We start from the raw sequence: 24,340 nt of genomic DNA, 5'->3' as shown, positions 1-24,340 counted from the left end.
TCAGGAATCGAACTCAGCACTCTACCACTGGGGATTGTAAATGATCCAAACTGCAGAAACCGCGAAGCAGAAAGTTGATGTGCAGATTCAAAAGCAAATTTCACTTTATTTTAACCCAAGATGGGCAAAAAACAGGCAATCAGTCCAACTCAAAAATGCAGTAATCCAAACTCAAATTCAGTAATCCAAGATCTTGATGAACATATAAGATCCAGAAATGGGAGGCAGTAAGCAGACATCAAAAAACAGAAAAGTCTCAAAAACAATACCAGAGACACTTTCAAGATCTCACTTTAAGACTAAGCAGAGTAAGGTACAAGAAGCAGGTTTCAATTGCACCGACTTTAATTGGGAACATGTGTAGTCAATGATCAATAACAAGGGAGTCCAAGCAGTTCTGAGAAAAACCCTGGGGAGGTACATCTGCCCCTGCTGGCCAACCCTGGAATAGACCAGAGTCCGAACGCGCCCAGCAAGTTTTCCTGCCGTTATCTTTTCCAAGTGCTTCCCATTTAACACCATTTTACTGCAACACATCAGTATTGAACATATCCTTGACTCAAAAGCAGGACTTTGCCTGTGGAAGGATTATACACAGTCAACTGGCAGTGGAAAGGAATAAGCCACTTCACGTTCCTGCTCATCACCATGTCAGAGGATCTATTTTGAGCCCAATGCATTGATGCAATCATGAAGAAGGCACGCCAGTGGCTGTACTTCATTAATTGTTCAGAAGATTTGGTATATCATCAAAGACTAGCAAATTTCTAGTGTAGTGTCTAACAGCCATGCAAATACAGGTGACTGCCGTTAGTTAGAAACTGTTCAGCAGAAATCTCCTGTTCCAATTAAGCAGCATATTGTCCCGAATAAACTAAGGGCATCCCTGCTATTTTCTCAATTAGTTTTGTTTAGAGTTGTTCCATATAAGCAGCAAAGACATTGTACCAGATAACTGGAAAATTGCAAATGTTACTCCACTATTTAAAAAGGGTGGGAGGTAGCAGAAAGGATACTATAGACCTGTCAGCCTGAGATCAGTGGCTGGGAAGTTGTTGGAATTGATTGTTAGGGATGAGATTACGGTGTACCTGGAGGCACGTGACAAGATAGGCTGAAGCCAGCATGGTTTCCTGAAAGGAAGATCCTGCCTGACAAACCTAGCGCAATTCTTTGAGGAAATTACAGGCAGGGTAGACAAAGAAGATGCGTAGAGGTGGCGTACTTAGATTTTCAGAAGGCATTTAACAAGATGCCACACATGAGACTGCTTAGCAAGATAAGAGCCTGTGGAATTACAGGGAAATTACTAGCGTGGGTGGAGCATTGGCTGGTTGGCAGAAAACAGAAAGTGGGAATAAAGGGATCCTATTCCGGCTGGCTGCCGGTCACCAGTGGACTTCCACAGGGGTCGGTGTTGGGACCATTACTTTTTATGATGTATGTCAATGATTTGGACTACGGTATTAAGGGATTTGTGGCTAAATTTGCTGATGATACAAAGATAGGTGGAGGAGCAGATAGTGTTGAGGAAACAGAGAGCCTACAGAAAGACTTAGATAGTTTAGGGGAATGGGCAAAGAAGTGACAAATGAAGTACAATGTTGGAAAGAGTATGGTCATGCACTTTGGTGGAAGAAATAAACGGGCAGACTGTTATTTAGATGGGGAGAGAATTCAAAATGCAGAGATGCAAAGAGACTTGGGAGTCCTTGTGCAAGATACCCTAAAGGTCAACCTGCAGGTTGAGTTGGTTGTGAAGAAAGCAAATGCAATGTTGGCATTCATTTCTAGAGGTACAGAATATAAGAGCCAGGATGTGATATGGACGCTCTATAAGGCACTCATGAGACCACACTTGGAGTATTATGTGCAGTTTTGGGCTCCTTATTTTAGAAAGGGTATACTGACATTGGAGAGGGTTCAGAGAAGATTCACGAGAATTATTCCAGGAATTAGAGAGTTATTGTATGAGGATCGTCTGGCAGCTCTTGGGCTGTATTCCCTGGAGTTCAGGAGAATCGGGGTGGGGGGGGGGATCTCATAGAAACATTCCAGATGTTAAAAGGCCAGAACAGATTAGATATGGCAAAGTTACTTCCCATGGTAGGGGATTCTAAGACAAGAGGGCACGACTTCAGGGTTGAAGGACGTCCTTTTAGAACTGAGATGTGGAGAATTTACGTTAGTCAGAGGGTGGTAAATCTGTGGAATCTGTTGCCATGAGTGGCTGTGGAAACCAAGTCATTGGGTTTATTTAAGGCAGAGATAGATAGGTTCTTGATTAGCCAGGGCATCAAAGGGTATGAGGTGAAAGCAGGGGAGTGGGGTTGACTGGATGAAGTGGATCAGTCCATGATTGAATGGTGAAGCAGACTCGATGGGCTGAATGGCCTACTTCTGCTCCTAAATCTTATGGTCTTATGATCTAAGATGATAAACTGATAGCCCAATTAACCGGACCCTATTGTGTTTGGAGAGTTTTGATCTTGGTAATAGTTTATCAGTCAGACTCAACATGTCAGCATTCATTTTGTTAAAGCTGTATCTTATTCTATACTCATTCTGTATTGTAGCTTAATATTTCCTCACTGTCACTGTTATTCACACGGTAGCCATTTTATTAGGTATACCTGTACATCTGTTCATTAATGCAAATAGCTAACAAGCCAATCATGCAGCATCATCTCAATACATAAAAGCGTACACACATGGTCAAACGGTTTAGTTATTTTTCAGACCAGGCATCAGAATGGGGAAGAAAAGTGAGCTAAATGCCTTTGATTGCGGAATGTGGAGTGATTGTTGGTTCAAACCTGGTTGTTTGAATAGGATTTTCACACACAGCAGTCTGCAGAGCTTATAGGGAATAGTGTGATCAAAAAAGAAAAATTGAGTGAGCGACAGTTCTGTGGGCTTAGTTAGAGGAGAACAGCCAGACTGGTCCAAGCTGATAGTAACTCAAATAACCACACGTAGCAACAGTGGTGTGCAGAAGAGCATCTCTGAACGCACAAGATGTCAAACCTTGAAGTGGATGGGCTGCAGCAGCTGAAAGCCCCACCAGATTCCGGTCCTTTTCCCAATAAAGTACAGGATGCACATTTATGATGTGAACTTCAATACAGAAGGATGCTGCAAGACCCTTCAGTTTTATAATTTTCAGAATAGTGACATTCTAAATGCATATTCTTCTCACCACGTGGATAATGACACCAATTTGCCAATCTTTTTTAGAGAAAGATGATGGAAAATTGCATTATTTCTTTTTGATTAGCAAGCTCAAGTAATTAGACAGCTGATTCTTGGAATCTCCTCGTCACAAGTATGACATCCAATTATGAGATCTTTATTGCTGAGAAACATGTCAGCCTTCATTCTCAAAAATAAATCCTCAAAACGCAGATAAAATAATAATGTTGCAACCTCCTGCAGGTTAACGAAACAAGAGTTTGTCTTCACTATAATAGCCAGCCGGTGTGTAGTGGCTTCTGCACTAGACTTTGAGGTGAGTGGTTGTGGGTTCGAATCCGACCGGTTCCTTGCACGTTTTTCACCTGTGCTGGGTTGAGAGTTGACCTAGCAACTCAGCCTCGTTTAAAAAAAAGACAAATGATAAAGAAATGACAAAGTTGTCATCTGATGCACAAGGTACAAAGAGGAAAATTTGCGAAGACAATATTCAGTTACCAGACTATCCAAAGCAGTGTCTTTGAAGGAGACTTTTACACTCCACAGAAAATAAGAGAGAAATTGAAACATATCTAGAATAACTTCAACTGCAGAAATCCTGGGAACAATATTGTACTTTACTTCCTATGACTTAGTCCAAGTTGGGGGGCATGGAAGCGTAACACTTACTAAACCAGCAACTAAGGTTCAATTCCCGCTGCTGTCAGTGAGGAGTTTTTATGTTCATTTTGTTGGACTAAAGGAACTACAGTCTACAAATTAGTGGATTGGGATAAATCAAGGACAGCGGGAGCAGAGAACCCATTTGTCTTTGTTTCCCCTCACTTTGTAGACTCTGAACAGTTTCAGGAGCTTCAGCTAATGACCTGCTCAATCTGATGAGAAACTATTTGTTATGTAAAGTAGCAGTCTTCCTGCAGAAATGATCTGTAACCTCGCTAGACTCCATGTCTGGGTCACCTGGTTTTGACTGGTTTGAACCAGTCAGAGCTGAAAGGAACAAGACTGGGGGGGGGGGGGGGGAAGAAACCATAGAACAATATTGGTTGTAGCCCTAGACTAGAGCTAGCAGGTAGGTAACCCCGGTAGATAAGGTGACCTTGAGACAAAAGGATGGAGATCCTTCTGTTCAACTGATAAGAAACACTATAAGAGCCAGGAGCTCCAAATACGTAACAGTGATGTCACCTCAGCAACTAGAGAACAACCATCATGAATGAGGAGGACCCCATGGACTTGCAGAGATTGGGACATCGAGGAACTTCTGGCCAGTGACTTCTTTCCCGGGTAATACCTTTTCTCTCCATTGACTGCGGCGGGAATCGAACCCGGATTGCTAGCACTGTAATAGTAATACACTAACTGCCATGTTACTGTGCAGCCCCTAGATTCTCCCTGAGACCACGTGTGTTTCCTCTGGATGGTCCGGTTTCCTCCCACATTCCAAAAACATACAGATTATAGTTTGTAAATTGTGGGCACGCTATGTTGGTACTAAAAGCATGGTGACACTTGTGAGCTGCCTCCAGTAAATCCTCAGACTGTGTTGGTCGTTGACACAAATACTGCATTTCACTGTAAGTTTCGAAATTTCAATGTACATGTGACAACTAAAGCTGATCTTCTGCTTTCAAGGCAACGTGGTAGCATGGTGGCTAGTATAAAGCTTTACAGTGCCTGTGACATAGGTTCAGTTCCTGGTGCTGTCTATAAGAAGTTCATTTGTTCTCCCCGTGACTGCTTGGATTTCTTGTGGGAGCTTCCGTTCCCTCCCACATTCCAAAGACATACAGGTTAGTAAGTTAATTTGCTACCTGGGTGTAACTGAGCAGCCTGGTCTCTTTGGGCTGGAAGGATTTGTTACCATCCGGATCACAAAATTAAAAAATTAAATGAATTTGCACACAGGAGAATGAGCACATATCTATTTCCAAGCACTGGATGTGGCATCAACCCAAAAGTGAAGATAACCTGAAACTAAAAGCAGAATAACACACACAAAATGCTGGAGGAACTCAGCAGGTCTGGCAGCATCTATATAAAGGAATTAAGAGCTGACGTTTCAGGCTGAGGCATTTCGTCAGGACTAACAAAAGGCCCTGAAGGAGAGTCTCGCCCCAAAATGTCCACTCTTCACTCCTTTCCATGGATGCTGCCTGATGGGCTGAGTTCCTCCAGCATTTTGTGTGGGTGTCTCTGAATGCCCAGCATCTGCAGAATCTCGTGGAAGCAGAAAATTGATCACACATTGGTTGTGAGTGCAGTCAAGTCAGGTATATAAAAAAACTTCACTGCAGTTGAAGGGAGAATGTCGATTAGATCTTATGATGACCTACCATTCTCTTATAATCTCTAGCATAAATTCTATGGTGATAAATAAAATGGACAATTCTATGGTATAAATACAATACAATTCAAAATATCAGGAAATGTGTGATATAAATTCAGCAACACTGCAGCAGTTGACAGAGAAGGAGATATTCTTGGTCACGTTGAAGCACAGGTACTCAACTGTGTAGATTAAATTTCAGTTATACCAGCCGTTATTGTACCAGCAAGCAGCCTTTTACATTAAAAGCTAATAAACCCGAACACTGAAAACTTCTATGACAGATTGCAATTTGACATAAAACTATAAAGCTGTAGAGCATCATAAAAGGTCCTCTGGTCCACTGAGACCTTGTTCACAAGCAACTACCCATTTACACTAATCCTACGTAAATTTCTTTTTTTTTATTCTCTCCACATTCTTTGTAATTTATGTTACTTGGAGATACAGTGCAGAACAAGCCTTCTCTGGTCCAATGAGCCTCATCTCTCAGCAACCCACCTATTTAACCTCGTCCTAATCACAGGAACATCTACAATGGCCAATTAACCTGCTAACTGTTAATATATTTGTCAAGGAAACCCACGCAGCCACAGAGAGAACACACAAACTCCTCATAGACGGCGCCGGAACTGAACTCCAAAATCCGGAATTCTCTGAAGGCCATTTTACTGCAAGTCTCGTTGGCAGTGAGTTATTGTTTGAAGTAGTGAGTGAGATTGGGACAGCTTCTAGGACAGGACCTATTTGCAAACCACAAGTCTCGTCAAGAGGGAATCTTATTTGAGCCAATAAGAAGGAAGCGGAGCAGCCATTGTGTTAGTGGTAGAGTGGTCTGACTTTGGTTCAACAGGTTTGGACATGAGCAGCTTAGACAAACACAGGAGGAGGTTCTAAATAAATTTCCAGCAAGGTTTTGTTCAGCTAGTACAAAGTGCTCTGAGAATGGGTCCAGAGTTAGTGGTATGTTCTTTTTGTGAGATGCGCCAACTCTGGAAGACCTCTAGTCTGCCTGATAACTCCATCTGCACAAAGTGCATCAAGCTGCAACTCCTTGGAGGAAATGGAGCTGCAGATGGATAACCTCCGGCTCGTACAGGAGAATGAGGAAGTGATAGATAGGAGCTACATGGAGGTGGTCACCCCTAAGCTGCAAGGGGGAGATACCTTGGTGCTGCAAGAGAGGGAAAGGAAATAGGCAGCCAATGCAGAGTACCCCTCTGGCCGTTCCCTCAGTAATAAGTATACCACTTTGGGATGGGGAGGGAGCCAGCCAATGGGAAGCCACATTAACTGAATCTCTGGCTCTGCGGCTCAGAAGGGAAGTGGGTAGAAGAGGAGTGAAGTAGTGATAAGGGATTCCATAGTTAGAGAAGCAGACAGGAGGTCTGTGGACGTGAAAGAGACAACTGGATGGTATTTTGCCTTCCAGGTGCCAGGGTCAGGGATGTCTTGGACTGGATCCACAACATTCAACAGGCTGAGGGTGAACAGCCAGAAGTCATGGTACAAATTAGTGCCAACAACACAGGTAGGAAAAGGGAGGAGGTCCTGTAGAGAGAATATAGGGAGTTGGGTAGAAAGCAGAAAAGCAGGACATCCAGGGTAGTAATCTCTGGATTGCTGCCTGTGCCATGTGCCCGTGAGGGCAACAATAGGATGATCTGGCAGGTGAACGTGTGGCTGAGGAAAGTGATGCAGGGGGAAGGATTTCAGATTTCTGAATCATTGGGATCTTGTCTGGAGACGGTATGACCTGTGCATAAAGGACAGCTTACACCAGAACATGCGGAGGACCAATATCCATGTGGGAAGGTTTTCTAGAGCTCTTTGGGAAGATTTAAATTAATTTATCGGGGGATGGGAATTGGAATATTAGATCTGAGGATGGGGGCAGTTGGTACACAAGTAGATGCAGTGTATTGTGAGATTGTGAGGAATGACAGGCAGGTGATAGGGCAAAGTTTCAGTCAATGTAATTGGGATGAGCTGAAGTATCAAGTGGGGGGAAAATCAAAAATGGTGATGAACACAGGACTGAAGGTGTTATGTTTGAATGCATGTAGTATACAGAATAATATATGTAATCTTGTAGCACAATTGGAGATTGGCAGATACTATGTTGTAGGCATCACTGAGTTCTGGCTGAAAGAACATCATGGTTGTGAGTTTAACATCCAAAGATAACCCTTGTATCCAAAGGACAAACAAGTAGACAGAGGGGATGGTGTGGCTCTGTTGGTAAAAAATGAAAACAAATCCTTAGAAAGTGGATCAGAAGATGCAGAATACTTTTGGTTAGAGTTAAGAAACTGCAAGGGTAAAAAGACCCTGACGGTACCTCTAGTCTGTACTAGAGGTAGTCAGTAGGCTAGACAAGGGAGATGCAGTGGATGCTGTGTATTTGGATTTTCAGAAGGCCTTTGACAAGGTGCCACACATGAGGCTACTTAACAAGATAAGAGCCCATGGAATTACGGGAAAGTTACATACGTGGATAGAGCGTTGGCTGATTGACAGGAAACAGAGAGTGGGAATAAAGGGATCCTATTCTGGTTGGCTGCCGGTTACCAGTGGTGTTCCACAGGGGTCCGTGTTGGGGCCGCTTCTTTTTACATTGTACATCAACGATTTGGATTATGGAATAGATGGCTTTGTGGCTAAGTTTGCTGATGATACGAAGATAGGTGGAGAGGCCGGTAGTGCTGAGGAAACGGAGAGTCTGCAGGGAGACTTGGATAGATTGGAAAAATGGGCAGAGAAGTGGCAAATGAAGTACAATGTTGGAAAGTGTATGGTTATGCACTTTGGCAGAAAAAAAATAAACGGGCAGACTATTATTTAAATGGGGAAAGAATTCAAAGTTCTGAGATGCAACGGGACTTGGGAGTCCTCGTACAGGATACCCTTAAAGTTAACCTCCAGGTTGAGTCGGTGATGAAGAAGGCGAATGCAATGTTGGCATTCATTTCTAGAGGAATAGAGTATAGGAGCAGGGATGTGATGTTGAGGCTCTATAAGGCACTGGTGAGACCTCACTTGGAGTACCGTGGGCAGTTTTGGTCTCCTTATTTAAGAAAGGATGTGCTGACATTGGAGAGGGTACAGAGAAGATTCACTAGAATGATTCCGGGAATGAGAGGGTTAACATATGAGGAACGTTTGTCGGCTCTTGGACTGTATTCCTTGGAGTTTAGAAGAATGAGGGGGGACCTCATAGAAACATTTCGAATGTTGAAAGGCATGGACAGAGTGGATGTGGCAAAGTTATTTCCCATGATGGGGGAGTCTAGCATGAGAGGGCATGACTTAAGGATTGAAGGGCGCCCATTCAGAACAGAAATGCGAAGAAAATTTTTAGTCAGGGGGTGGTGAATCTATGGAATTTGTTGCCACGGGCAGCAGTGGAGGCCAAGTCATTGGGTGTATTTAAGGCAGAGATTAATAAATATCTGAGTAGCCAGGGCATCAAAGGTTATGGTGAGAAGGTGGGGGAGTGGGACTAAATGGGAGAATGGATCAGCTCATGATGAAATGGCGGAGCAGACTCGATGGGTTGAATGGCCGACTTCTGCTCCTTTGTCTTATGGTCTTATGGTCTTATGACGGGAGTTACATACAGTTCTCCAAACTATAGACAGGACATGGGATGCAAATTACAATGGGAGATAAAAAAGGCATATAAAAGGGTATTGTTATAATAGTCATGGGGATTTCAATATGCCGGTAGATTAGGAAAATCAGGTTGGTGCTGGATCCCAACAGAGTGAATTTGTGAAATGCTTCCAAGATGGCTAGTTGGAGCAGCTTGCTGTTGAGCCTTCTAGGGGAAAGGCAATTCTGGATTGGGTGTTATACAATGAAGCAAATTTCTTTAGGGAGCTTAAGGTAAAGGAACCCTTAAGAAGCAATGGCCATAATATGATGGAATTCACCCTGCCATTTGAGAGGAAGATGATAATGTCAGACGTATCAGAATTACAGTGGAGTAAAGGGAATTACAGAGGCATGAGGGAGGAGCTGGCTAAAGTTGTTTGGTAGGAGACATTGGCAGAGATGACGGCAAAGCAGCCGTGGTTAGAGTGTCTGAGAACAATGCAGAAGATGCAGAATAGATATGTCCCAAAGAAGAAGTATTCTAAAGGTCAGATTACACAACTGTGGTTGACAAAAGAAGTCAAAGACAATTTAAAAGCATATGAGAGGGCATGTAATAGAGTAAATATTAGTGGATGTTAGAGGATTGGGCCCCTTATTTAAGAAAGGATGCGGTGACATTGGAGTGAATGCAAAGGAAATTCACAAAATTAATTCCATGATTGAACGGCTTATCATATGAGGTGCATTTGATGGCTCTGAGAATTTAGAAGAATAATTGTAATTTGTATCCCATATCCTGTCTATTGTTCATAGGACTGTCTATAATTCCCATCAGGGTCTTTTCACCCTTGCAGTTTCACTGGAATTTAGAAGAATAAGGGGGGACCCCAGTGATACCTTTCAGATACTGAAAGGTCCAGAGAGGCTGGATGTGGGGAGGATGTTTCCTGTAGTGGGTGATTCTAGGACATCAAAGTATAGCCTCAGACTAGAGGGATGTCCATTTAGAGCAGAGATTAGCAGGAATTTCTTTAGCCAGAGAGTGGTGAATCTGTGGAATTCATGACCACTAGCCGCTGTGGAGGCCAAGTGAATGACTATATTTACAATGGAGGTTGATGGGTTCTTGTTTAGTCAAGGTGTCAAAGGTTATTTGCAGAAGGCAGGAGAATGTTGTTGAGAAGGCTAATAAATCAGCCATGATGCAAAGGTGGAGCGGACTTGATGGGCTGAATGGCCTAACCTGTTCCTACCTCTTATGGTCTTATGGCCCTAAGCTGCGAAGAGTCACACTAACCACTATACTGCACTGGTACTCCACATTCTAATTAAATCCCTCAAGATCATTGACCATGCAGTTTTAAGTACCACAAGTACCTTTTAGATTGAGTTGTGAAGAAACATTTTATACTCATATTTATGGCCAGTAGTTAAATAACTCTGGAAACAAAATTCTACTCTCTATCCATTTTAAAGCCTCAGTGCAGACACCAGTGTTTAATGAGACAATTTCTATAATTCAGTCCTTATCATTTTAAGATTCAGATACAGAATGCTGGTTTTCTTTCTTTTTTTCTGGCCTGCGCCTGCATGCATGCGAGTCTGTGCGTGTCTGTGCGTCTGCGTCTGCGTGTGTCTGTGCGTGCGTCCATGCTTGCACGATGTCTCTTTCATGGCTTTCTACAAGGCGCAGAGCGAGAGAGAGACTGTGTGGCGCGTCACTTCTCACACAGACACCCTCGCAGTATTTTCCCTTCATTTTACGAGGTTGAGTTGCGATCTCGACACTCAACCTGGCATGGATGGAAAGTGTACTCGGGGGTGGACCCGACTAGTTTTGAACCCCGGAACCTCCGCTCCCGGGTCCAGTGCCGATGTCGTTGCGCCACCAGCCGGCCCAGAATGCTGGTTTTCTGTTTTGGCATCATCATTTACAGATCGCAGAATCAGAATCAGAAGACTTTGGTTTATTGTCATTGATACACTTTATGGCCACTTTATTTTATACCTTCTGTACCTAATAAAGTGGCCACTGAGTGTAAGTTTCTGGTCTTCTGCTGCTGTAGCCCCATCCACTTCAAGGTTCGACTGTGTTATGCATTCAGAGATGCTCGTCAGTGTTCTCTGTTGTAACGTGTGGTTATTTGAGTTACTGTCGCCTTCCTGTCAGCTTGAACCAGTCTGGCCATTCTCTTCCTACCTCTCTCATTAACAAGGCATTTTCACCCACAGAACTGCTGCTCACTAGGTGTTTTTTTTTGTTTTTGCACTATTCTCTGTAAATTCTGGAGACCGTTGTGTATGTAAATCCCAGGAGATCAGCAGTTTCTGAGAAATTCAAGCCAACCCATCTGGCACCAACAATCATTCCACATTTAAAGTCACTTAGATCTCACTTCCTCCCCATTCTGATATTTATTCTAAATAACAACTGAACCTCTTGGCCATACCTACATGCTTTTATGCATTGAGTTGCTGCCATTTGATTGGCTGATTAGATATTTGCATGAATGGGCAAGTGTATCTAATAAAGTGGCCACTGACTGTATGTTGTAAAAATTTATTGTTTTGGGGTAGCAGTGCAATAGTTAAAATTTGCTCTAAGTTACAATAAAAATAAAAAGTGCAACAGAGGATTAGTGCGGTCGTGTCCTTGGATTCATGAACCATTCAGAAATCTGATGTCAGAGGGGAAGAAGCTGTTCTTGAATTGTCGAGTGTGTGTCTTCAGGCAGACACAGGGAGAAGAGGGCATGACCTGTGTGATGGGGATCTTTAACAATGAATGTCACCTTCTTGATGCTTTGCTTTTTGAAGATGTTCTCGATGATGGAGAGGCTGCTGCCCGTGATGGGGCTGAGTCAGTCAACAGTATAATGAAAGCAACAAACAGAAAACAGTATTGCACTTGAAATTTAAAAAAAATATGAAATGAGAAATACTGTCCAGGTTTAAATACAACGGTGAATGTTAATCTTTCCAAACCTCAGTGCCACATTGAGAAATTGGACTGAATTTATTTTGACTGCTGAATGGATACTCCTTTTGGAAATTAAATTATGAAAACCAATAACGTATCACTTCTACACTCAGTGACCTGGAGCAATGCCCTGCTTGCCTGAATTCCTCCCACAGGTAGAATGATTATATTGAGGCTCCATTGATTCCAAGATGAGTAAAAAGTGATGCCAGGTCATAGCTTTGGAAAACAAATCTCTTCATGAGTGCAGCTTAAAGGGCAGACAGGGAGCAAGGGCTGTTCAGCTGAACATCCATTTCCCCAGCTTAGTAATGATTAAGTCCAATAACAACAACAATGGTTTGAAAAATGAAATCTTGTTTTCAGAATAGGACAGTTTGCAGAAGCAGAGACTGAAGAACAAAACTTGGTGCAAAGTTAGATACATACATCCAGGATTTAGATAGTCTCAGGCTTTCAAGAGTGGAGTATGAAAGGCCAGCTGTGAGAATGTAATTGAATAATCAAGTCTAGAGATAAAAGAGTCACGGTTGAATGTTTCAGCAGCAGATGAGCTGAATCTGGAACAGAGTCTGAGGATATACAGTAAGGAGAGCTTTCTCCTAAGTTTGCTCAATAAGTTTCACCTCAAAACTGCCTTTGTTTGATATTCTGAATCTCCCTCCACATGGTGACTACTCTCTCAATGTCATGTGAGTTTGTGTTATTCAGAATCCTGTACACTACACTTTTCAGTCTTTGGAAATGTTGTTGACAAGATGGAGACAAACACTTCAAATTCTGATAACATGTCGATGAGATGAGGAATGTTTGATTCAAACCAAGCTGTCTTCCTCAGTTATAGAAAAGGAGGGATTCTTCCGTTTTATATATTGTGTTTCAGTAAAGAGAAGGTGACACGATCAGAGATACAGAGAAAAAATCATTTATCCTGTCCTTTAAACAACTAGAAGACCCAAATAGAAATTCTCTGCACTTTAAGTTAATTCACTGTTTTGTGTCAGCAACTACTACATCACAGACACAGGCCCTTCAGCCCATCTAGTCCATGCCACACTATGATTCTGCCTAGTCCCATTGAGCAAGGCACTTAATCACACATTGCTCTAGTCTGTGCGAGGAGTGGCGCCCCACACAGACTTCCAATCTGCGCCTTGTAAGATGCAAGCCTCTCATGGTCTGAGTCGACGTTCCCTCCCTCCCCATAACCTGCACCCAGACCATAACCCTCCATACCCCTCCAATCCATGTATTTATCCAAAATTCTCTGAAAAGTTGCCCCTCATTACTTTTTATACTTGTATCAAATCTCGCCTCATTCTCCTACACTCCAGGGAATAAAATCCTAACCTATTCAGCCTTTCCCTATAACTCAGGTCCACAAGTCTTGTCAACTACTTAGTAAATTTTCTCACAATACTTCAAATTAGGCCTCACCAATGTCTAATACAACATAACAACCCCCTGTACTCAATATGTCTCTACCAAAGGAGGGGTAATGTGGTCCTTCCCTCTCCTAGCCCACAAGTTACCCTTGGACAAGGTCCTCAAGTCCTCTCAACAACCTTGCAAATTTTCTCCGTATTTCTCTGTCTTATTGATATCTTCTCTGTAGGTCGGTGACCAGCTGTTCTCACAATACTCTAAATCAGTCCTCACCAACGTCTGTTACAACTTCAACTTTACACCCAGCTCCTGTACTTAGTATTTTGATTTATGAAAGCTAATGTGCCAAAAAGTGTGAACATTAGACTCATTTACAATCACTTACAGAGAGATATTAAGGAATTATAAAATATATTTTTCATTACAGATTGATACAAACTTCTTCTTCCATTTTGTTTTAAATTTGTTTATCTCACTATTTTCATTAGGAATAATAATCAAAAAACTCTTCAAGTGCTTAATTTATAATTCCCCATGTTATAGCTCCTAATGCCTGAATTCTATTCAATTGAAGGAAATGCATTCAGAATGTTGGATGTATCATTAAAGATTCACAGCAAAATATTAAGAAAATAATACACCAGTTTATAAGAGATTAAAGATGAGCTTTATTTGACATGTACATTGAAGTATATGAGTGGTGGGGTGGAGATACGTCTCTACCAAAGGAGGTGTAAGGCACTCCTTCCCTCTGCCAATCTGCCGGTCACCCTTGGGCAAGATGTAGCACCTGCTTCGTCCCCTACCAGGGTCAGGTGTAGCCTGGTTTTACGAGCAGCTGGTGCATATCACAAGTCCTGGTTATGAGACCACTGATGCCAGGCAGACAATATCTGAAGAGTATTGGTCTCCCACCTGGTAAAGACACTGCCCAGAAGAAGGAAATGGCAACCCATTTCTGTAGAAATATTTGCCAAGGACAATCAATTGGCAATGTTACACAACATGGCACGTAACGAACAAATGAGCATCAAAACATACAGTGAAATGCATTGTTTGCGTCAACAGCCAATACAGTGCAAGGATGTATTGGGGGCAGCCTGAAAGTGTCACCATTCTTTCGGACCACAACTTGCTAACCCTAACGTGTACTGTACATCTTTGGAATGTGGGAGGATACCAGAACAGCCAGAGGAAGTTCACGCAGTTACAGGGAGAACGTACAAACTCCTTCAGACCGTGGTGGGAATTGAACCCCTGACTGGGCAGCTGATGCTGTAAAGCATTATGCTAACCTGAACGCCACTGCTCCATCCAGTGGCCTACAGGATCCTGTTTGTTATGCTTTCCTGCACGCGAGTCAACACCAGCTGAGCTATTGTATTTCAACGACATCCATGGATTTCAGGCAGCAGCTTGTCTGAATTTTGTTTCACTACCCTCAACTTTCTCCTCCTCCAGCTGCTCGGGCGCCAAAGGTAATCCCGGCATCACAATCACAGGAGGTTCTGCAGATGTTGGAAATCTGGAGCAACAGACACAACATGCTCGAACATCCCAAAGTCAAAGGACATTTATTATCAAAGTATGTAGGCAGCATACAACTCTGAGGTACGTCCTCCCAAAGGAAGCCATGAAGCAAAGAAATGTCATGGACCCCATTGAAAGGATACTACAAACACTCACCACACACAAGGAAAGAACAAATCACGCAAATGCCAAAAAAAAAGAGCAAATAACACACTGAATAATAAACATCAAACCTCAGAGTCCTTGAAACAGGTTAAGAATGTTCAGTTCAGTTCAGTTTGGTGCTGTATCATTCTCAGCAGATCAGACAGCATCAATGGAATTAAATAGTCAAGCAATATAAAGAGTCCCGATGAAAGGTTTTGGCCTGAAGCATCAACTGTTTATTCTTCACAATTGATGTTACATGACCAGCTGAGTTCCTCCAGCGTTTCATGTATGTAGTCTTAGTCATGTATGTATGACAGATACACGGTCGTGGTTTCACTGACTGACAGACTGGTGACTGGGAGCAATGCCTGAAAAATGGGAGCACCTTGAACATTCCCATTCTCACATCTATTCCGAGTGTTACCCCCTCCTTAGGCCAGTAATGCATCACTCTACTATTAATCAGGTTATTGGAGATCAGTACTGTAAGGCCACAGAGAAATGATCGCCCAGCCTACTTAACAAGGTAGATGGTTCAAGTTACGTGTAGTTACAGTGTTGATTCTTTCGAGAACCGGGCTTGGAGAATGCGGAGGTGGGGGGGGAGGAGCGGGTGGATTCTCATTGAAACCTATCAAATGTTGAAAGGCCTCGACAGAGTGGATGTGGAGAGAGGATGTTTCCTGTGGTGGGTGAGTCTCAGACCAGAGGGATGTCCATTTAGAACGGAGATGAGGAGGAATTTCTTTATCCAGAGGGTGGTGAATTTGTGGAATTTGTTGCCACTGGTAACGGTGGAGGCCAAGTCTTTGCATATATTTAAGGCAGATGTTGTTAGATTCTTGATTGGTCAGGGATGAAGGAACACTGAGAGAAGACAAGCGAGTGGGGCTGAGAGGAAAATTGGATCAGCCATGATGAAATGGCGGAGCAGATTCAATAGGCCAAATGCGTAATTCTGCTCCTAATCCTTATGGTCTTATGGTCCAATTCCAATACCATTTTCCCCTATCTCAATCTCGCTGTCTCCATCTCTAGAGACCCTCTATCTACACGGGTGTTTTATGATTAACTATAGGTCTATAATGTATATAATATCATCATAAATATTATGTGCCTTTGGTTAACAAATCATATAATTGAGTTCCATACCCAAAGCTTTCAAAAATGCTAATAGAATCAGGATGAGGATTATTATCACTGATTTATGTCATGACTTTTGTTGTTTTGTGGTAGCAGTATAGTGCACTGCATCAAAAATAGAGTATATGTAGAACTGTGCAAAAGTTTGCGACACACACTGTATATAAAGCTACGGTGTCTCAGTATTTGTCAATATGGGGTGGGGAGTGATTTTGTGAATCTGGCGGGAGCAAAGGATGTTGGGAATGACAAGTTTGGAGCTCCGTGAGAGACGTGTGGGACAGGTGGCAGAGAAGAAGTGCCACGGATGGGCTTTGCTTTGGTTGCAGACACACCTTGTCCTGAGACACCAGGCAAGGTCAATTGATTCCAAAGAGCTGGTTTATTGATCATTACAGAATGTCTCTCTGGCACCTCCCGCTCCCTCCCCTCTCACTTCCTCTTTTCCCAACAATGATTCCTCTCTCCCTGCCCCCTTCCCACTCTCATTCCACAATAGAGACCTGTATCAGAATTAGGTTTATCATCATTCACATATGTCATTAAATTAGATGTTTTTGCAGCAGCAGTACAGTGCAATACATACACCTTCAACAGTACTGTGCAAAAGTCTTAGGCACCCTAGCTATGTATATGTGCCTAAGCCTTTTACACAGTGAGAACAACTCCCAACTGCACCAGCTTCTGGGATTTAGACGTGCTAACTTTCCGGAGTATGAATAGCTGGTGTGGCAGAAACAGCCGAGATTGTCCTGGGCAATGTCTTCAGGACCCATGGATTCCCGGTAGACATTGTCTTGGATCATGGTCCACAATTCACATCACATTTCTGAAGGGCATTCTGTAAGCTGATAGAGGTAACAGCAAAGCTTTCCTTCGCATTTCACCCACAGTCCAATGGTGAGACAGAGCAGACCAACCAGGATTTAGAATATACCTTAAGATGCCTGGCCTCAGAAGGACCTGATGAGTGGTGTGACCATTTGATGTAGGCAGAGATCACCCACAACACCTTACAGCATTTGACGCATGGGATTTCACCATTTGAGTACCACTTTGGTTATCCTCGGCCTGCCTTTCTGAAACAGGAGGCAGAGGTTGGGGTCTCTACAGCTGAAGATCTCTTCCAAACGCTACAAGCAAAAATGGATTCGGGCAAGAGAAATTTTGCTGGCTTCAACCCAGAAGGCAGAGATGAAGGCAAACAAAAGGAGAAGATGGGGACCCACTTTACGGCCTGGGCAACAGGCCTGGCTGTCCACTCATGATTTGCCTCTCTAGGTGGAATCTAGAACGTTAGTGTCCAGGTTCATTGGACCCTTCAAAGTCCCGAGGAAAATAAACCCGGTGGATTACACCTTGCCGCTCCCCAAACCCCTAAAGATCTAATCCAGCTAAATCACATCTCTAAATCAAAATATGTCTGCACCAGCCCCCTTAGCCCCACCAGTATCAGTCCCACCGCCACCCTGGTTTATTGAGGGGGAACATGTCTTCATGGTGAGAAGACATTTGGAATCATGTACTGTTCAGGCTGTTTGACAATACCTATGGACTGGGAAGGATTCGGACCCAAGGAGAGTTGCTGGGTGCCTGAAAGAAACATCTTGGATCCAGCCCTCATCTACAACTACGATCATCACCTCTGCGAGCAGTCAGGACAATCAGGTATCAGTCGTAAGGCTGGGGCACTCCCAACCACGCCAGCTTCCTGGATTTAGCCGCTCTTCGGAGTATGGATAGCTGGCGTGACCCCTATAGGGGTTCAGGACAGTGCCACTAGTTGGCAACCATGTTTTGGGTGCCAAAAATTGAGTATTTAAAGAGCACCTGAACTGATGTTCAGTGCTCAATCGTAAGACCTACTAGTGATTGTCTAGCGTTTATTTTGTGTTCAGTTCTCAATCCAGTTTGAAACCTTGTTTTGACCCTTGCTTCAGATTCTCTGCATTTGGGTCCGAACTATCCTTGTTACAACGGTTGGTAGGTATGATACTGTGAGACAAAGGGCCCGTACTGTGCTGCACTATTCTGGGTTTGTTGCTCGGTCAGAGGAATGCCTATCAAATTTATGACTCATTACTCCAGCATGCAAATCTTAGTTCATATATAATTCTTAGCACGACACTACCTCACAATTTTCGATGATGGGTCAATACCTTGAAATGTTAACTCTCGTTCTGTCTCCACAGATGTTGTCTGACCTGCTGAGCTTTGCCAATTTTTACAAAGCACAATTTGTATTCCATTGCTGTCCACGTGTTAACAGTACTTATGCAGTGCTCACTTGAGGGCCTGCAGATTGCATTTTATTATCTACACAGGAAATATGCGCTGCAGATTTTTTTTTTGTCTTTCTGTGAAATGGTGAATTATTAAAGACTATTTTGGGCTGCTCAGTTCTTGTCTGTCTACAGGGCAACCATCTCAGGAGTCTGCTACTGGGGCTAAAATCAACAGAACAAAAGCAGAGAACTTTAGACAATGATGACGTTGGGTTTGCAGGAACAGACCATGAGGAATGTTTAAAATCTATATCTTTGCATACCTTTTGAAAGATGTGGCCCCTTTTGCCCAGTGCAATTACAATGCTATTTTATAAATTTAGTTTTCAATGCGATGTAATAGAATCAGAATCAAGTTTATTTTCACTGACATATAATACTGTGCAGTAGTCATAGGCACATATACAGAATATAGCTGGAGAGCCTAAAACTTTTGCAGAGCATTGTAATAATTTCATGTATTGCACAATACTGCTGCAAAAAAATATAAATTTCATGACATATGTGAGTCATAACATATGATAAACCTGATTCTGATATGGGTCTCTGTTGTGGACTGAGAGTGGGAAGGGGGAAGAGGGAGGGGAATCATGATTGGGAAGGGGGGAAGAGGGAGGGGAAGGAGCAGGTAGCACCAGAGAGACAACCTTGCCTGGTGTCTCAGAGCTGGATGTGTCTGCACCGGGGTCACCTCTCACCTCTGGCACTCCCTCTCTGCCGTCTATCCCACACCCCTTCCTTGGCGCTCCACCGTCGCCATTCCCAACATCCCTTGCTCCCGCTAGATTTCCAAACTCACCCTATTCTCCACGTTGACAAATAAGTACTGTGCAGAAGTCTTAGGCACCCTAGCTAGATACATGTTCCTGAGGCTTTTGCATAATACTGTAAGTTGTGAAATTTGTTGTGTGGCAGCACTGCAGTGCAATACATGAAATATTCTGTAACTTACAATAAGAAATTGAAGTAATGCAAAGAAGAGTGCAGAAATAGTGGGGTAGTGTTCATGGGTTCAGGAACAACATAGAGGAGGAAGCTGTTCCTAAGACATTATGTCTTCTTCACTATGTCTTCAGACTCCTGCACCTCCTCCTTGATGGTGGTAGGCAGAAGAAGGCATGTTCTAGATGGTGAAGGTCTTTCATGATGGGTCCTGCCTTCTGGAGACATCGCCTCCTGAAGTTGTCCTCAATGGCAGAGAGGGTTGTGCCCGTGAAGGAGCTGTCCGAGTGTGGATCTTCAGGCTTCAGTAGCTCCTCTTTGATGGCAGCAATGAGAATAAAGATGAGGCATTCTGAAGTGAGAAGATTTGTTGAATAAGGTTATCCATACTTTCAGAATGCTTTTCTTATATTGATGGTGTCAACTAATTTCATGCAAACATCTTAATGTCATCTTCAGCCCTTCTGCTGAAGCTATCGAACTGTTGGTAACTTGGGATATGACTGGAGATGTAAAATTTAAACACTAAAGCTTGGAAATTGATCTGAAGTTGGAATTAAAAGTCCTTAATTTATAATTATCTATATTCCTAATCTTTAGAGATTCTGTAGATGCTGGAAATCCAGAGCAACATGCACAAGGTACTGGAGGAACTCAGCTGGTCGAGCAGCATTGATGGACAGGAATATACAGTTAACTTTTTGAGCCGTGACATTTCATCAGGACTCTTGTTTCAATTTGATTCTGAACTCAGGTCTTTATATGTATCAGCATCTCCTATTCCTTGTTTCTGCATCTTTGTCTGTGCACATTTCCAGGGAATGACTGTCTAGAACAGTGATTTCAAAGCTTCACTCTACATTTTATGAGAATTCTTACAGAGAACTTCAGCAAATTTTATTGTATTTGGTGGAGAGGGTCCAATGCTTAGGATCAAAAGTTGCTGTAGAGGTTTGTAGACTCTGCCAGCTTCATCAGGGCAGAACACTCCCCACCATCGAGGATTTCTTCGAAAGGTGGTCTCAAGAAGGTGGCATCCTTCGTAAAGGTCCTCACATCCTGGGACATGACTTCTTCCAATTGCTACCATCAAGGAGAGGTATGGGAGACTGAAGAGACACACTCAGTAATTCAGGAATGGCTTCTTTCCCTTGCCATCAGATTTCTGAACCGTCTATGAACCCATGGACACTGCCTCACAATTCCTCTTTTGCAATATTTCTTTATTTATTGGTCTATTTGTTTACTATATGTTTAATGTAATTTACAATTTGTATATCTTGTTCTGTACTGCTGCTGCCTTATCAGCAAGTTTCATGACATACAAACAGCGGTGCCTCAGGGGGTCGGTGTCCTTCATTAAGCAACCCCAGCACCCAGGGCATGCCGTCTTCTCAATCCTACCGTCAGGTACAGAGGCCTGAAAGCACACACTCAGTGATTCAGGAACAGCTTCTTCCCCTCTGCCATCCGATTCCTAAATGAACATTGAGCCCATGAATACCACCTCATTACATTTTTATTTCTGTTTTTTTTTTGCTTACCTATTTAATAGATATATAATAGACTTAATGTAACTCAGTTTTTATTTTCTATATTTATCAATCATGTATTGCACTGTACTGCTTCTGTAAAGTTAACAAATTTCACGACACGTGCCAGTGGTATTAAATCCGATTCTGATAAGTCAGTGACAATAAACCATATTCTGTTTCTGAGAACTGCAAGCTTTAGAGCAGGGGTTCCCAACCTTTTTAGTGTCATGGACCAATATCATAATGCAAGAGGTGGTGGAGTCCACGTCAGGAATCCCTGGTTTAGAAAAAAAGTCATCCTTTCTTTATGGAAAGGCGCCTAACGAAGCTATATAGACCATATTGAATCTGTGTAGCATAAATGTACAGTGTAAACATAGAGTCACATCCTCTCATGTCTTGTGAGAATAAATTGTGCGAGCTAACGCTTTCAACTTTGGAGTGAAGGAGGATGAGAGGCGACATGATAAAGGTGTGCAAGATGATTAAGTGGATAATTAGAGTCTTCTTCCCGGAGAAGAAATTACTAATATGACAGGGAATATTTTTAAGGTGGATTGGAGAAAAGTATAGCGGGGATGTCAGGGGTAAGTATTTTTACACAAAGAGTGGTAGGTGTGTGGAATGGAAGTGGTGGTAAAGGCAGATACATTGGGAATATTTAAGAAACTCTTAGATAAGCACATGGATGATAGGAAAATGGAGGGAAGGGTTAGATTGATCATAGAGTAGGGTAAAAGTTCAGCATGACATCATGCGTCAAAGTGCCTCTGCTGTGCTGTAGTGTTCTGTTGTATATTATCCTATGTGTATCTGTGGCATCATAGTTACAAAATCTCCAGCATATTGTATTCTGCTCCTTTACAACGTCAGTGTAGTTCCTTAGCCAGACTCTCCAACTGAGCAGAAGATACAAATGTCTGAAATCATATTCAAGAGAGAATCTGCGGATGCTGGATATCCAACCAACATGCACAAAATACTGGAGGATCTCAGCAGGCCAGGAAGCATCTATAGAGAAGAGCGCAGGTGACGTTTCAGATCGAGACCCCTTGGCAGGACTGGGAAAAAGAAAGTTGAGGAGTAGACTTAAAAGTTAGGGGGAGGGAAGAGAGAAACACAAGGTGAGAGGTGAAACCCGAAGGGGGAGGGATGAAGTAAAGAGCTGGGAAGTTGATTGGTGACGGAGATACAGGGCTAGAGAAGGGGGATTCTGCTAGAAGAGGGCAGGAGGCCATGGAAGAAAGCAGGGAGGGGAGGAGAACCGGAGGGAGGCGAGGGGCGAGCAAGGAGATAAGGTGAGAGATGGAAAAGTGAATGGGGAATGAAGAGAATGGGGACGAGGAACCAGAAGTTTATTGATGTTCATGCCATCAGGTTGGAGGCTACCCAGATGGAAAATAAGCTGTTGCTCCTCTAACCTGAGTGAGGCCTCACCACAACAATGGAGGAGGCCACGGATAGACATATCGGAAAGAGAATGGGAAATGGAATTAAAATGGGTGGCCGCTGGGAGATCCCGTTTTTTCTGGTGGATGGAGCGTAGGTGCTTGGTGAAGTGATCTCCCACTCTATGTTGGGTCTCACCGATATACAGGAGGCTTAACTAGGATCCCACCGCCAAGCACATCTTTCCCTCCACCCCCCCGCCCATTTTCTGCTTTCCACAGGGATTGATCGCTACACGACTCCCTTGTCCATTCATCCCTCTCCATTGATCTCTTTCTTGGCACATCCTTGCAAGTGGAACAAGTGCTACATCTGCCCCTATATCTCCTCCCTCATTACCATTCAGGGCCGCAAAAAGTCCTTCCAGGTGAGGAAATGCTTCACCTGTGGGTCTGTTGGGCTCATATAATGTGTCTGGTGCTCCCAGTGTGGCCTACTGTATACCAGTGAGACCCAAGTAGATTGGGAGACCGCCTTGACGAGCACCTACACTCTGTCTGCCAGTAAAAGCGGGATCTACCAGTGGCTACCATTTTAATTCCACTTCCCATTCCCTTTCTGATATGTCTATCCATGGCCTCCTCTACTGTCCTGATAAGACCACACTCATAGGATGGAGGACCAACATCTTATATTCTGTCTGGGTATCCTGCAACCTGATTGCATGAACATTGATTTCTTGAACTTCTGGTAATGCACCCCCTTCACGATTCCCCATACCCTTTTCCCGCTCTCACCTTATGTCCTTGCCCACCCATTGCCTCCCCCTGGTGCTCCCTCTCCCCCCTCCCCCACACTTTTCTTTCTTCCATAGCCTTCTGTCCTCTTCCATCAGACTCCCTCTTCTCCAGCCCAGTATCTTTTTCACCAATCGTCTTCCCAGCTCTTTACTTCAAACTTCCCCCTCCTGGTTTCACCTATCACCTTGCGTTTCTATCTCCCCTCTCCCCCCACATCTTTTACATTTACTCCTACCAGCTCTTGTCTCCAGTCCTGCCGAAGGGTTTCGGCTCGAACGTTGACTGTAGCAACTTTTTTCCATAGGTGCTGCCTGGCCTGCTGAGTTCCTGCAGCACTTTGTATGAGTTGTCTGAAATCATGTACCACCAGGCTCAAGGACAGCTTCTGTGTAGCGGTTATCAGACTCTTGATCAGTCCTCTTGTAGGACAAGATGAACTCCTGACCTCACATTCTACCATATTATGATCTTGCACTTTATTGTTTAACTGCACTGCACTCTCTCTTTAGCCGCTACACTTTATTCTGCACCATTATTGCTTTAATTTGAGGAGTAGCACCTCTGGTGAAGGGGCTGTCCTGTCCATTTTGAGGCAGCTCACTCACCTTTGGCCCCCACTGGACTCTCAGCTCTCTCTTGTGGCTCCATGCAGCTGATTGCATATGAGTATAGCCACACCCCTGTTCACCGCTTTGACAGGCGGGATAAACTTGGTGAGGGTAGCTGGTGGCCTCCTACCATCTTAAGGTAGGTTGCCTGTCCTAGAACGTAAAGTTAGCTCTGATGGACCGGACGGTTGAGATCTATGCTGAGATCCCATGGCCTGAAAGGTGGTTCTGCAACACTTTGTTGAGAGCACAGGGTGAGACAAGGCTCAGAAGAAATCATTGTCATCCACTGCAACCAAGGAAGGTCTGAGCTTGTTCGTATCACTGGGCCCACACCTCTGAGGCCAAGAGAGTGGAACTGTCTCAGTGCAACAGCTTTTTCACTTTAGGAACTCTACCGTACAGGATTTCTTGTCATTGTCAGATATGACGGATAACCACCACTTTGTTGTACCTCACTGAACTGCGTGA

The 24,340-nt window shown here is 43.4% G+C and overlaps 1 pseudogene; it reads right to left on the bottom strand.

Annotated features, from left to right (window-relative positions):
* LOC134357620 (sin3 histone deacetylase corepressor complex component SDS3-like) overlaps window positions 1-23,909 on the bottom strand; it is a 53,742-nt pseudogene extending 29,833 nt beyond the window's left edge.
* Between the last annotated feature and the right edge of the window lie 431 nt (window positions 23,910-24,340).

This window comes from Mobula hypostoma, chromosome 16, assembly GCF_963921235.1.
Source record: "Mobula hypostoma chromosome 16, sMobHyp1.1, whole genome shotgun sequence".
Classification (NCBI taxonomy): Eukaryota; Metazoa; Chordata; class Chondrichthyes; order Myliobatiformes; family Myliobatidae; genus Mobula; species Mobula hypostoma.
The sequence above is the reverse complement of the archived record's forward strand: the minus strand, read 5'-3'. Positions and strand labels throughout refer to the sequence as shown.